This window comes from Enhydra lutris, unplaced genomic scaffold, assembly GCF_002288905.1.
Source record: "Enhydra lutris kenyoni isolate GAN:26980312 unplaced genomic scaffold, ASM228890v2 scaffoldscaffold12, whole genome shotgun sequence".
Lineage (NCBI taxonomy): Eukaryota > Metazoa > Chordata > Mammalia > Carnivora > Mustelidae > Enhydra > Enhydra lutris.
The window spans coordinates 26,040,355-26,052,527 of record NW_019154096.1 but is presented as its reverse complement, the minus strand read 5'-3'; positions in this window follow the sequence as shown (position 1 = coordinate 26,052,527).

Here is a 12,173-nt window from a genome sequence, read left to right as displayed (position 1 = left end):
GTTTTCTGCTCCTCCATGTTTCTCCAGCCACCTCCAGGGGCCGGCTCGGGAGTCCTGGAAGGCCATGTGAGGAAGGCCATGTCTTGTCAAGGGGCTGGCCGCTCCCAGCATTCGGAATGAGAATGTGGATGGAGACAGGGACAGAGGTCTCTGGGAACTGGGTCGCATGCTGGGCTTGTGGGAACCTGTAGTTTTAGAAATAGAGGACTATGGGCTGGGGGAGGGCTGGAGGTTGGAATCGATCCTTGGGAATGTCTTCTATCAGCCTGTCAGGGAGGTACTGTTGTTAATGCCCATTTCACAGATGAGGAAGCTAGATCTCAGAGAGTTTCGGGAGCAACCAAGGATGTACAGCTAGTGGGGGCGGAGCTGGGGTTCCTCTTGCTCCTACCATCTGACACAAAGCAGGCTGCCACCAGTGTCCAGTGACTGCTCCTCACGTGGCTCAAAGGTGGTCAGAAAAGAAGAGTCACCTGCATGGGGTAAGTTCGGGAAGACTTCCTGGAGGAATTGGCCTTCATCTTGGTCCTCTATGTGGGTAGAAATGGACCAGGGGCTTACTCCTGGCTGTACTTCAGAATCATCTGGGGGAAGTCTAGGTTCCTAGGCCCCACCTACAAAGATTCTGGTTTCTGGGGGCGCCTGGGTGGCTCAGTGGGTTAGGCCGCTGCCTTCGGCTCAGGTCATGATCTCAGGGTCCTGGGATCGAGTCCCACATCGGGCTCTCTGCTCAGCGGGAAGCCTGCTTCCCTCTCTCTCTCTCTCTGCCTGCCTCTCCGTCTACTTGTGATCTCTCTCTGTCAAATAAATAAATAAAATCTTTAAAAAAAAAAAAAAGATTCTGGTTTCATTGTTCTGAGCTGGGGCACGGACGTCAGTATATTTTAGAAGGGTCCCAGGTGACGCCAATGTGTAGCCAGATGGCTGAGCAGACAGAAGCACGTCCCTTGGTGAGGACAGGATGTACAGGTGGCCAGGGCAGAAAAAAACCTGTGAGGAGCCAGGACAGGGCCCCCTTTTCTGAGTGGTGGCAGTGTGAGGCCTGTGGGCTGGTCAAGGCCAGAAGGGCTTGCCTGTTTTATTGATTTTATTTGACATCTTGTGAAGCCCCAAACCACGTTCAGTGGGGTACCTGCTTGGTGCCGGCTCAGTGGGGTATCTGCTGAGGGTGCCCCTGTCCATCCCATGGGAACCCTCCCAGTGAGTCTCTTCAGCCTGCAGGGAAACACAGGTGTTTGCACTCCGAGATCACATCTGTTCAGGCAATGGGGCCACAGAGGCCAGGCCAGGCCCTAGTTCCTGACATCCGTCGTCACCGTGACCCAGTAACCTGGTTTCCTAGGGCAGGTGGCTCAGATGGTACTGCCGGGGACAGGCCCCAGTGCCAATGGCCATTCGGGAAGCCCCCACTGCCTCCCGCTCCTCCTGGATGGGGTCTGTCCCACCCTCTTCCTCCACTGTGGGCACCGCCTCATTCTGGCCCCTGTTTTTCCTTCACGTTTAGCCTCCTGGGGACAGGGACTGTGTATTTACTGCTCTCTGGTGAATAACCGGGGCCTGAGAATAAATCTAATAGAGGAAAGACAAACGGCACACGAACCCATATAGCCACGAAGGGGCAGAACCAGCTTACCCCATCCCTCCCCCACCCCTGCCACCTGCCTTCTGGGTCCCGGGGCCAGTGGCTGGTCCCACTCCTTTGTGAGGCCTCAGAGACCAAGAACAAATGAGCGAACAAACACAGACAATTAAAACAAAACAAAACAAAACAAAACAAACAACTAAGTTTAAAGAGCAATTTTTAAACATTTTCTTTTTGAGCCAAACGGATGAGGGAGAGGAGAAAAGCAGGAATGTTTCTGTTCCCATCGGTGTGCTTTTTCTGTCGTGTCTAATCCTGCCTACAACTCTTTGAGGCAGATGTTACAAACCCAGCCTCATTTTACTCGGGAGACAGCTATGCCCCCGGGGGCCCACCTTGGTGCATGCCACAATGTCACCCCAGGCCTGGCTGAGCATCAAGGTCAGCCCCCACATTCCACTGCTGTGCACCTGGCAATACCCCACAGGGAGATAATGAGTTCTGCAGGGATCCCTGCGTCTTCCAAGACAAGTCCTGGGTGAATGAATATGGGTGTCAGCTTGAGCGTCAGGGACGAAGTCCAGAAGGATGCTTGGTTTTTGCCTGGCTCTGCCTCCCAGCACCTTCCTTGGAGCCTCAGTTTCCCCATCTGTAAGATGACTTGGTCGCCCAGTTTCATGATTCTGCGGAAGAATGCAAAGGTATGAATCCGGAAATCAGTTTCTGTAAAGTTCAGGGTTATCCTTCTCTCTCTGGAACATTCCACAGTTGATCTAATTAACCTCAAGGGCTCACACATTTGCAAAGCAGAATTAACTATGCCTTAAAAAGAAAGCTGGAGGGACGCCTGGGTGGCTCAGTTGGTTGGACGACTGCCTTCGGCTCGGGTCATGATCCTGGGAGTCCTGGGATCGAGTCCCGCATTGGGCTCCCAGCTCCATGGGGAGTCTGCTCCTCTCTCTGACCTTCTCCTCGCTCATGCTCTCTCTCACTGTCTCTCTCTCAAATAAATAAATAAAATCTTTAAAAAAAAAAAAAGCTGGAGATGGAATATAAGTAATAGCAGCCGTCTTTTTGGAGGCTCAAATGACTGTTTCTCTTGGTGATATTTGGGGGTGCCTGATGTCCAGGCAGGAGGATGCTGCTTGAAATTTTTGGAGGCCATGGCCAGACTCTGGGGCGTGGCACTCACTCTAGTTGGGAAAACAGGCTGGCAAAGGCAAGAACTGTTCCCCTTTGGCCTGAGCATGGGACAGCCCAGGAGACCGAGGCCAGGGTTCCGTCTCTGACACTGCCCCAGCAGGTGGCTGGTGCAGACCTTGACCTCAGGCCCGCCTGGGCCAGAGCCTCCACACACGTGATTTCATCTGAGCCTAGGACATCCCTCATCATCTCATAGGTGAGGAAACCAGTCACACAACCGTCTCTGACAAGTCCTCTCACTGTCCCCACCCCCAGCAACTACGGATGGTGTGGCTGGGGCACAGGCAGCAGAGGGCACATGGCCGAGTGAGTGGACAAGCTGGGGCTACCTGGCACCCCCCGCCATGCTCTAGGCTGCCACCTGATATGACTCTGTGCAACTTCTCTAGAAGGCTGGGCAGCCGCAACGCCTCTCCTTCTGAGAGGCTTGGCTTCTAGAGAAGATGACACTGATCCAAGGAGTCAGTCTCCTGCTCCCTCCTCCCATCCCTTCCTGATTCTTGCCTTGTGCAAGGAGAAGATGGGTGGTTTCCTTCCAGACTTCCCTGAACATTTGCTTCCCTGCCCCGTGGGGGAGGAGACCGCTCCCTGCACTGAATCCTCTTGAACACATTTACAGTCAATGACATACGCCAGCGGAAACTCCACCCCAAGCAGGGCAGCCTTCCCTCCACCTCACCCCTGGCCTCCCCACTAACCCGAACCTGTGCCAGGCAGCCAGCCCCAGCCAGCCCCTCCAACATTTACTTTGCCTTGGCGGGGGGGGGGGGGGGTGTGGGGAGAGCCCAGGGCCCGGCAGTATCTACGTGAGCATCTGCTTAACAAAGTATATCTCCCCAAGGACCCCCAGAACCAGCTAGGAGGGGCCCCTCATCAGCCGAGGCAAGGCTGCCGGGCTGGGGCGGACGGCTCTTCCTGTTCACTCTCAGACCAGCTGAGGTCCTGTGTCTCAGCAGTGGGCAGACACCCAGAAAGGTGCTGGGCTCCTTCCTTGCCGTTGCTTGCTACCTGCTGCCTGGCAGGGTTGGGACTCCATCCGGCTGGGTCTCTGGTTTTGCTCCTTTTCTGTTTGCTGCACCCACACACCAGGCTCCAGAGCTTCCCTTGCTCAGGATTCAGGTGGCCGCACCAAATTTGAGTTTCTCCGACTCTGAAAATCCTGGACTCCTCAATCCCGAGGATGTTGGAGCTCATCTGGTCTACTCCTTCCCCATCCTTGGCCCATGGAGATGGGAAGTTCCACACAGCTGAATTTATGGTGCCCTCGTTGTATGCATGGCTCTCTGTTCATCAGAGCCTGGAGCGGGTGGTGGTGGAAGGAAGAAAGGGAGAGAAATAAGATCCAGCCTGCCTCAGGGACCCCACAGACCCACTGAGAAGACAGGCTTGTGCCCAAGAACACAGTCTGGATACGATTCTTGCTGTGTAGGAAGGTGCCTTTCCAGGGTTGCAAACTCAGTGTGAGAGGGTGTCGGGGCCTGAGGACTGGGTTCTGTGACCCCGTGGCAGGGATGTACCTCGTGCAATGGGGCCGCCCCTGCTCGGATCTGGGTGTGTGATGACTGGGACTCAGGAAGAGGTTCAGATGAAGGCTGGAGAGGAAGTTGGGGGTCAACATAGCAGAGTTTTGCCCTTTCGATATTGTTCCTGACTTTCCCACGTCAAATGCCACGTTCTTTGGCAACTGGGCAGAACAGAGTTAGCACAGCAGGCCAGAGACTGCCATCCTTGGAGAGGCATGCTCACAAGCCTGGCCCTTGGCTTGCATTTGGGAACTTGGATTTCAAGAGCGCTGTTGTGATTTTCCGATAAGAAGGGCTCACGATGCCTAAATCTTTTGTGCAAACAGTACGGCTTATGCTGCAGCCTTGCTCTCCTTTGGGGAGTCTGGAATTTTGGTGCGTGTAGGCAGAGGGCAACTGTGTGACCAGCCCCCAGTAAACACCCTGGGCACTGGGGCTCTAATGAGTGTCTTTAGCAGAAAATGTTGCACGTGCGCTGTCATAACACATTGCTGGAGGAGATTAGCGTGTCCTGTGTGACTCTCTGGGATGAGGACTCTTGGAAGCTTCTGCTTGGTTTCCTCCAGTCTTTACCCTGCACCGACTTTGCTCTCCATCCTCGCACTGTCACAGGTCTTAGCCGTGAGTGTGGCTCACTATGGGCTGCTGGGAGTCCTAAGAAATCATCCAAACCAGGATGCCTCTCCCTGCTGGCTGGAGGGCAGACATGGAATCTCCATCTTGTCCGTGCAGCACCCGTGAGGGAGGGGCCTAACCATCCCCCCACCACTGCTGCCGCCCCTGGAGTCACATTCCAGCCTGGGACTGCCGGGCCTGACCGTTATGGAAAGAGATGTAACTGTTTGTTTGGTTTAAGCCACTGTTATTTTTGGTCTCTGATACAAAAGCCAAACCTATATCCTAATTCTGAGGATTTTAAGCTTTTTTGCCATGACCATAGAAAGGCATACATTTATTTTGTGGTGTGTGTGTGTGTGTGTGTGTGTGTGTGAGAGAGAGAGAGAGAGAGAGAGAGAGAGACTAGAACAAGACTTTGTGAAGCAGTACAAACCCGTACTCTTCACTCTGCATTCTCATATTTTTAATCTGTTTCATTTCTTTTTAAATGCTGTGTGTGTGTTCACCAAATTGTGACTGAAAGTCTGAAAAAACACCATCTTGACAGTTGTCCACACTGACCTGCTCCCCTTAGCATCCAGCTTTCCTGTTTCTCTGCCCCCCTCCACCCCCGACTTCCAGCATGGCCTGCCTCACACCACTCTTTTTTCCCTCTTCCAAACGGTCATCCACTCACCAAAGATTTATGGAGTGTCCACATTGGGCCAGAAAATGCTCCAGTGTTGTCCTTGTAAAAGTGGCAAGGAGCTGGGAGAGGGAGAGACGAATCGGACTGCAGTGATCTGGGGAGGCTTCCTGGTGGAGGTGGCACTTTCACCAGACCTTCAAGGACTGGCCCTAGCTTCACTGCAGCCTCAGGTTCAGCTTCTCCCAGCTTCACAGTCCCGAGGCCCTAGCCACACTGGTCTTCCTTCTATGCCTGAGAAGAGCCTAAATCTTTCCCACTTTGGGACCCCCACATTCTGTTCACTCTTTCTGGAAGGCTCTTCTCCTGCCTCACTCTTGTTCCCCCTTTCTTCACACCACGGAATCCCCAGCAGGGATCATCTGGGCTCATGCCTATCTCTAGTCAGTGGCAGTCAGTAAGTGTCTGTGGAATGAGTGAATTCCAACTCCACACAGTTCACCTGTCACTTGGACACCTGTAGCCTCTGACCTTGTCTTCTAACCCCCTCCCTTCCAGCACTCCTGGTCCATCGTTGTCAGAGCTGCCACAGAAACAGGTACTTCCTTCCTCTGATAAAACCCCCAGCGGCTCCTGATTAGCCACTGGGTAAAAGTAAAGTTCTCTTTGGCTCTTTGGAAACCTGGGGATTTAGACCCCATACTCCTCACCAGCATCTTCTTTTTCTCCTTCCTCCCCCTCTCCTGTGCCTTAGAGCCTTACAGTGAGCTCTACTCCAGCCTGAAAATGTTCCCTGTTCTTCTTTACCTGGCAAACCCCTATGCATCCTTCAAAACCCAGATCAAACATCATGTCTCCCTCCCACCTCCTCAGGCAGAAAGGACCAAGCCACCTCTGTTCCTCAGTGGCCCTGAGAAGGTCTGTATCTTGGCCTAGGACCATGGGGGTGCATCTCGTGGCTAATGCCCTGGGTTTTCCCCCTTCTGATTTCCTTGAGGGCACAAATCATTTCTTGTCACAGCTGTATCCTGAGTCCTGGGCCTGGCACACGTCAGATAACCAGGAAGTTTATGTGAAATAAATGAATGGAGAGATGAATTATCGTGTCCCCGTCCAGCCTTCACATCACCCTTGTCCACAAAAGTTATCTTCACTCCTGGTGCTACTTATCACCATCAGAGACTCACTTCTCTTTGGTTGCTTGAACAATTTTACCCTTTCCTGTGGAACCTTTCTGCAAATTGATTCCAAGCCAACATATCCCAACTGTTTCTTGTTGGAAACCAGATTGTCAACATTTTATATGAATTGCTGAAAACTTTATATTTAGTTAATAGAAACAAGTTTTGGGTAATTTTGTTAATGTAGTAAATTTAGTGCATTCTTCTAAGGCGTACTGAGTTTTTGGCAAACTGGCCTACTTTCTACCTCCTAAACTTCTCTCCCAGCTCATATTTCTATTTTGAAAGGAGCCCTAAACCAAAGGATTGGATCTCTAAGTGCACAAATGCGTGTGTCTTCAGAGGCAGAAATATCGGAGAGGCTCCCAGTCCTTGTCTGTATTTCACTAGGGTCCACAGCCCTGTGCCTTTTCGCTTTCTCTCTAATAGCACTAGCGCTCACGGGCTTACCAGAAAGCACACGGGTCGGGGCGGGGGGGGGGGGGGGTAACCCCTCTGAAAGGCAATGGGGGCTGCCGCTCTACATAGGCACCATTCTCCTTTGCTCTCATTGGTTGCTTCGTCACCCTCCTTTGCTCTCATTGGTTGCTTGGTCACCAGGGGGAGGGTTTGGGAGACAGGACCGGATACCAGGACTGTTTGATCGCAAGAGACGGAGACCCAACCCAGACTAACTTAGAGAAGGAATTTTTTTGGCCCTCATGACGGAGTGGATATCGGGACAGCTCTTGGAAATTGAGGCACAAGTGTAGGAGCCAGGGCCTCGGCATAGCAACTATGAGGTTAATGCTTCCGGGACTCTAGCCATCTGTTATCTCGACTTTACTCTTTCTTTTCGCCTGCTGGCCTCGTTCTCTCTGGCCCCTGATGGGCATGCTCCATGTGGCAGGAAGCACGCTGCTCCAGCAGACAGAGAGAGAGCGAGAGCGAGAGCTGTTGGCTCCCAAGTCTGTATCAGTTCCAGAAAAGGACTCCTACTGGATCCATTACTGCCGCAGGTGGCTGGGGTGCTGTGATTGGCCAGGCCTGGATCACATGATCGCCTTGTCCCAGGCCCATGGGGGTGTGATCAGAAGAAGTGACTCTGCTTAGCAAATAACCATTCATAGAAGGGGCGAATGAACATTTCTGCGCATGGCCTTCTGCTGCCTTGTCATCTGGAACATGTGCCCCTGCACTTGTTTCTCCTTGTTTCCGTCATTTTCACCCTTCAAGGCCCAGTTCAAGTGCTGCCACTTCCATGAAGCCTCCCCGATCCCACAGGTGGCAGGGATTTCCCCTCGCCCCTTATACACTGTGTCCTGATTTTGTATTATTTGTATTACTGGTTTAGCAGAAAGAAGTTCCCAACAACTAGCCCATCGCACAGATGGGACGTGGTCAGCTCTCCATCCTGGAGCTTTAGAGCACAGGCCTGTTTGGGGGGACACTGGACAAAGGTAAGTACTTGGGGGGCGGGTTGGCATATCAGTCTCCGAGGGTTGCCGTAACAACTTACTACAAACTGGGTAGCTTAAAGCAACAGAAATGTACTCTCCCACAGTCTTGGACAACAGAAGTTCAAAATGAAAGTGTCAGCGGGGTTAGTTACTTCCAGAGGCTCCGAGAACCCAGCCGATGCCTCTCTCCTAGCTTCACTCCAACCCCTGGAGTGGCTGCTAGCCCAGCTGCTAGCCCAGCTTCCCTCCAATCTCTGCCTCTGCCTTCACGTGAAATCGTCCTCTGGGTCTCTCTGTGTCCTCTCTTCCTCTTAGAAGGACACCCGTCATTACTTTAGGGCCCACTCTAAATCCAGAATGATTTTATCTCAAGATCCCTAACTCATGACATTGCAAAGAGCCTATTTCCAAATATGGTCATTTGATGAGGTCCTGAATGTTTGGGAGACACTACTCAACACACTACAGGGATCCTGTGTAGGACAAACTGGGCAAAACCCAAAGTGGCTGCCGCAGAAGCTGAGCAGGTAACTGGAGAGCACCAGCCGCAGCCCCAGGCGTCGGTAGAACCAGTTTGCAAAAGAAGCCGGAGATCTGGGTTTTTATGTAAAATATCCAGATTTTTAAGCGCTGGCAATATATTCAAAACATTTTTAAGCCTTGTGACCCATGCATTTCTACACTGATAGACAGCGTGTCTATAAGTCAGATTCCATCTTTGCAGGCCTCGTTTGTGACTCCTGGGGGAAACTCAAGCCTGGCTCCCGTGAGCTAGCTCAGAAAACGGCCTCCTGCACTTCTTGCATAAGCCACCAGATGGCGCGCCAGTCATTGCGTTCGGCCGGCCTCTTTCAACCAGGCCTGGGAGCCGGCCAGGGGCTGAAATGCAGCAATGGGTCTTTACAAAGTGGAGGAGGGAGGGAGACGTGAGGTTGAGGGAGGAGAGCGAGATTAAGCTAACTGCCAGAGTTCACTGCATTTCATTTTTAAAAAATGTATTTTTAAAATTTAAATTCAATTAATTAATATGTAATGTATTATTAGTTTCAGAGGTAGAGGTCAGGGATTCATCAGTCTTATGTAACACCCAGTGCCCACTACATCACGTGCCCTCCTTAATGCCCATCACCCAGTTACCCCATCTCTTCACCCTCCTCCCCTCCAATAACCCTCAGTTTGTTTCCTATGATTAAGAGTCTCTTATGGTTTGTCTCTTTGATTTTGTCTTGTTTTATTTTTTCCTCTCTTCCCCTATGATCCTCTGTTTTGTTCCTTAAGTTCCACATATGGCCGAGATCATATGGTAATTGCCTTTCTCTAATCGGCTTCACTTAGCATAACATCCTCTAGTTCCATCCACGTCATTGCAAATGGCAAGATTTTTTGATGACTGCATAATATTCCTGTGTGTGTGTGTGTGTGTGTATCTTCCATCTTCTTTATCCATTCATCTGTTGATGCACATCTGGGCTCTTTCCATAGTTTGGCTACTGGATTTCCCTACATTTTCAAACATACTCTTCCATGACTGTATCAATCTTTAATGCCTGCTGTCTCTTGCTTGTCAGTGATATTGTTCTCTGGGAAGATGAAACAAGTTCAAAGGAAGCAAAGATATACTTGAGAAAGAAGAGAGGAACAGCCAATAGTACATGTTCTACAGCTGTTCTTTATTCTAAATAAACCAATTAACTTAAAAAAATTGACACATTCACATGGCAAAAAAATCCTAAACCATACCAAATATTCCTGCTCTCACTGCCAACCCCTGCTGTCTCTCTGTTAACACTTTCTCATTGCTTCCAGAGCTCTGAATTCAGGCGTGAGGATTACTTCTGTGGTTGCACATATATAATACACTTTTCTCGAAAGGAAAATTCTGCATTGTTGACACAATAGAATTAAGTATATCAGTCCAGACGGTTATTGACTTGTCTATAATTATGACCCTGATAATCCTTATAAAAATCACCAGGTGAGTGTATAACAGTTAGGGGAGGAGAAATTTCCAGGAATTTAATTATGCCGAATCAGAGTTTGACTTTCAGATGCAATACTTAAGGATAGATTTCCAATATTTAATACAGTTTTGCTTTTTATTATGGAAATGTTCAAATATTCACAAAAATGGAAGGAATGGTACAATGAACCTCCACACTTGAACAATTAGCGACTCATGACTGATCTTACCCCCTACCCCTACCCCCAGATGTACTTTTTGTTTGTTTGCTCCAGAATTATAAAGCAAATCTGAAACATTGTGTCATTCCATCCAAAAACACTTTAGAACTACACCGTTCTTTCATTTTGTTCTTGTTTCTGTTGTTCTTTTCTTTTCTTTTTTGGATTTTATTTATTTTATTTATTTGACAGAGAGATAGAGAGAGCCAGAGAGCAGAAGAAGAGGGAATGGCAGAGGGAGAGGGATAAGCAGGTTCCACACAGAGCAGGGAGCCTGATGCGGGGCTCAATTCCAGGACCCTGGGATCATGACCTGAGCTAAAGGCAGATGCTTAACCATCTGAGCCACCCAGGTGTCCCTCTGTTGTTCTTTTTCTTCACAAGATAACTCAGGGCCAGTTGGCTCAAGACCAATCACCATCCAACTCAGGCCCATGACAGCCCCTCTTGACTCCATCCCTAAGACTCAGCTGTCCTAATGCGGAACCCCATACATTTTTTCATCATACCCACCCCACCTCTCCAGAGAACTTACTACCCTTTATAAGGCCAAAAACTCTCACTTAACTTTCTTCTCTGGACACTAGCCATTAGTAACTGCCCACATTTTTTTTGCTTTGGGTGCTAGAAAATGTATGGCCGAAGCTGTGGTTCCCTGTGATGAGTGTATAGATCGGGCTGGTAGAAAAACAAAGGAGAAAAAAAATCAGTTACATCTCTATTACCCAGGGATAAGGGAACTGGCTTCTGTGGGATAGCCTCCCACACTACCCACAAACATGAAGGTGGGACTTCGTCACTAACCTACAGTTTATCTACAACAGAAGTGTCTCATCATGACATTACATACGCTTCTGTAGGACAGTGACACTTCCTTTCTTGGGGGTCCTAAGTCATTTCAAGAAGCTCATGAAAGGGACGCTTGGGTGGCTCAGTGGTTAAGTGTCTTCGGCTCAGGGTCCTGGGGTCGAGCCCCGCCTCGGGCTCCCTGCTCCGCGGGAAGCCTGCCTCTTCCTCTCCCACTCTCCCTGCTTGTGTTCCCTCTCACTGTGTCTCTCTCTGTCAAATAAATAAAATCTTTAAAAAAAACAAAAAAAAAAAGCTCATGAGACTTCCAGTCCCTTTCCTAAAAAAATACCATTGGGCATATACTTAGGAATTTGCCATTAGATTCTATAAATAAATAAACTATTTATAAGTAAATTAGGTTCTATAGCTATACCTTTTAACTTCTATGGCCACGTCCCGTGCAGCTGTGCGGCTTATTATAATTTATTTAACTAACGCCCTACTGTCCCAGGTGGAGGTGTCTCTCATGTTCCTCTGCTCTAAACTACCCTGAAACTCTCCATAGCGAAAGAGCGAGGAGCGGCTTGCCAGTCCTAATGTGCTGGTTGCAGTTTAGCCATCATTGTGGCTATTTTATACCCTCTCTGGCGGAAGGCCGGGCCCGTGTCAACATGCGCGGTGTCTGCAGAGGAAGAAATCCGTGAGTTGGAAGCGCTTCCCGCCGTGGTGCAGGGGGGTGGGAGGCGGGGGATCCTGGCCCAGCCTCGCTCTGCTCCCGGTGCAGAGAGGGCCACGTGGAGGGGAGGCGCGGGTGTCGTTGCCAGGCAGCAGGGTGTCAAGGAGCCCTGAGCCGCCTGGCCTGCAGAGAGCTGTGATTTGTCACCAGCGGTGGAGGAAGAACAGGGGCTGTGTGTTCCCTCCTGGAGCCCCAGCGGGGTGGAGCGGGGTGCGGGGAAGGAGGTGGGAATGTGGTAGGAGGGTGGCAACAGCTGGCTTCCAGGGGGCCTGGTGCACAGGCGGGCGGATCTTCAG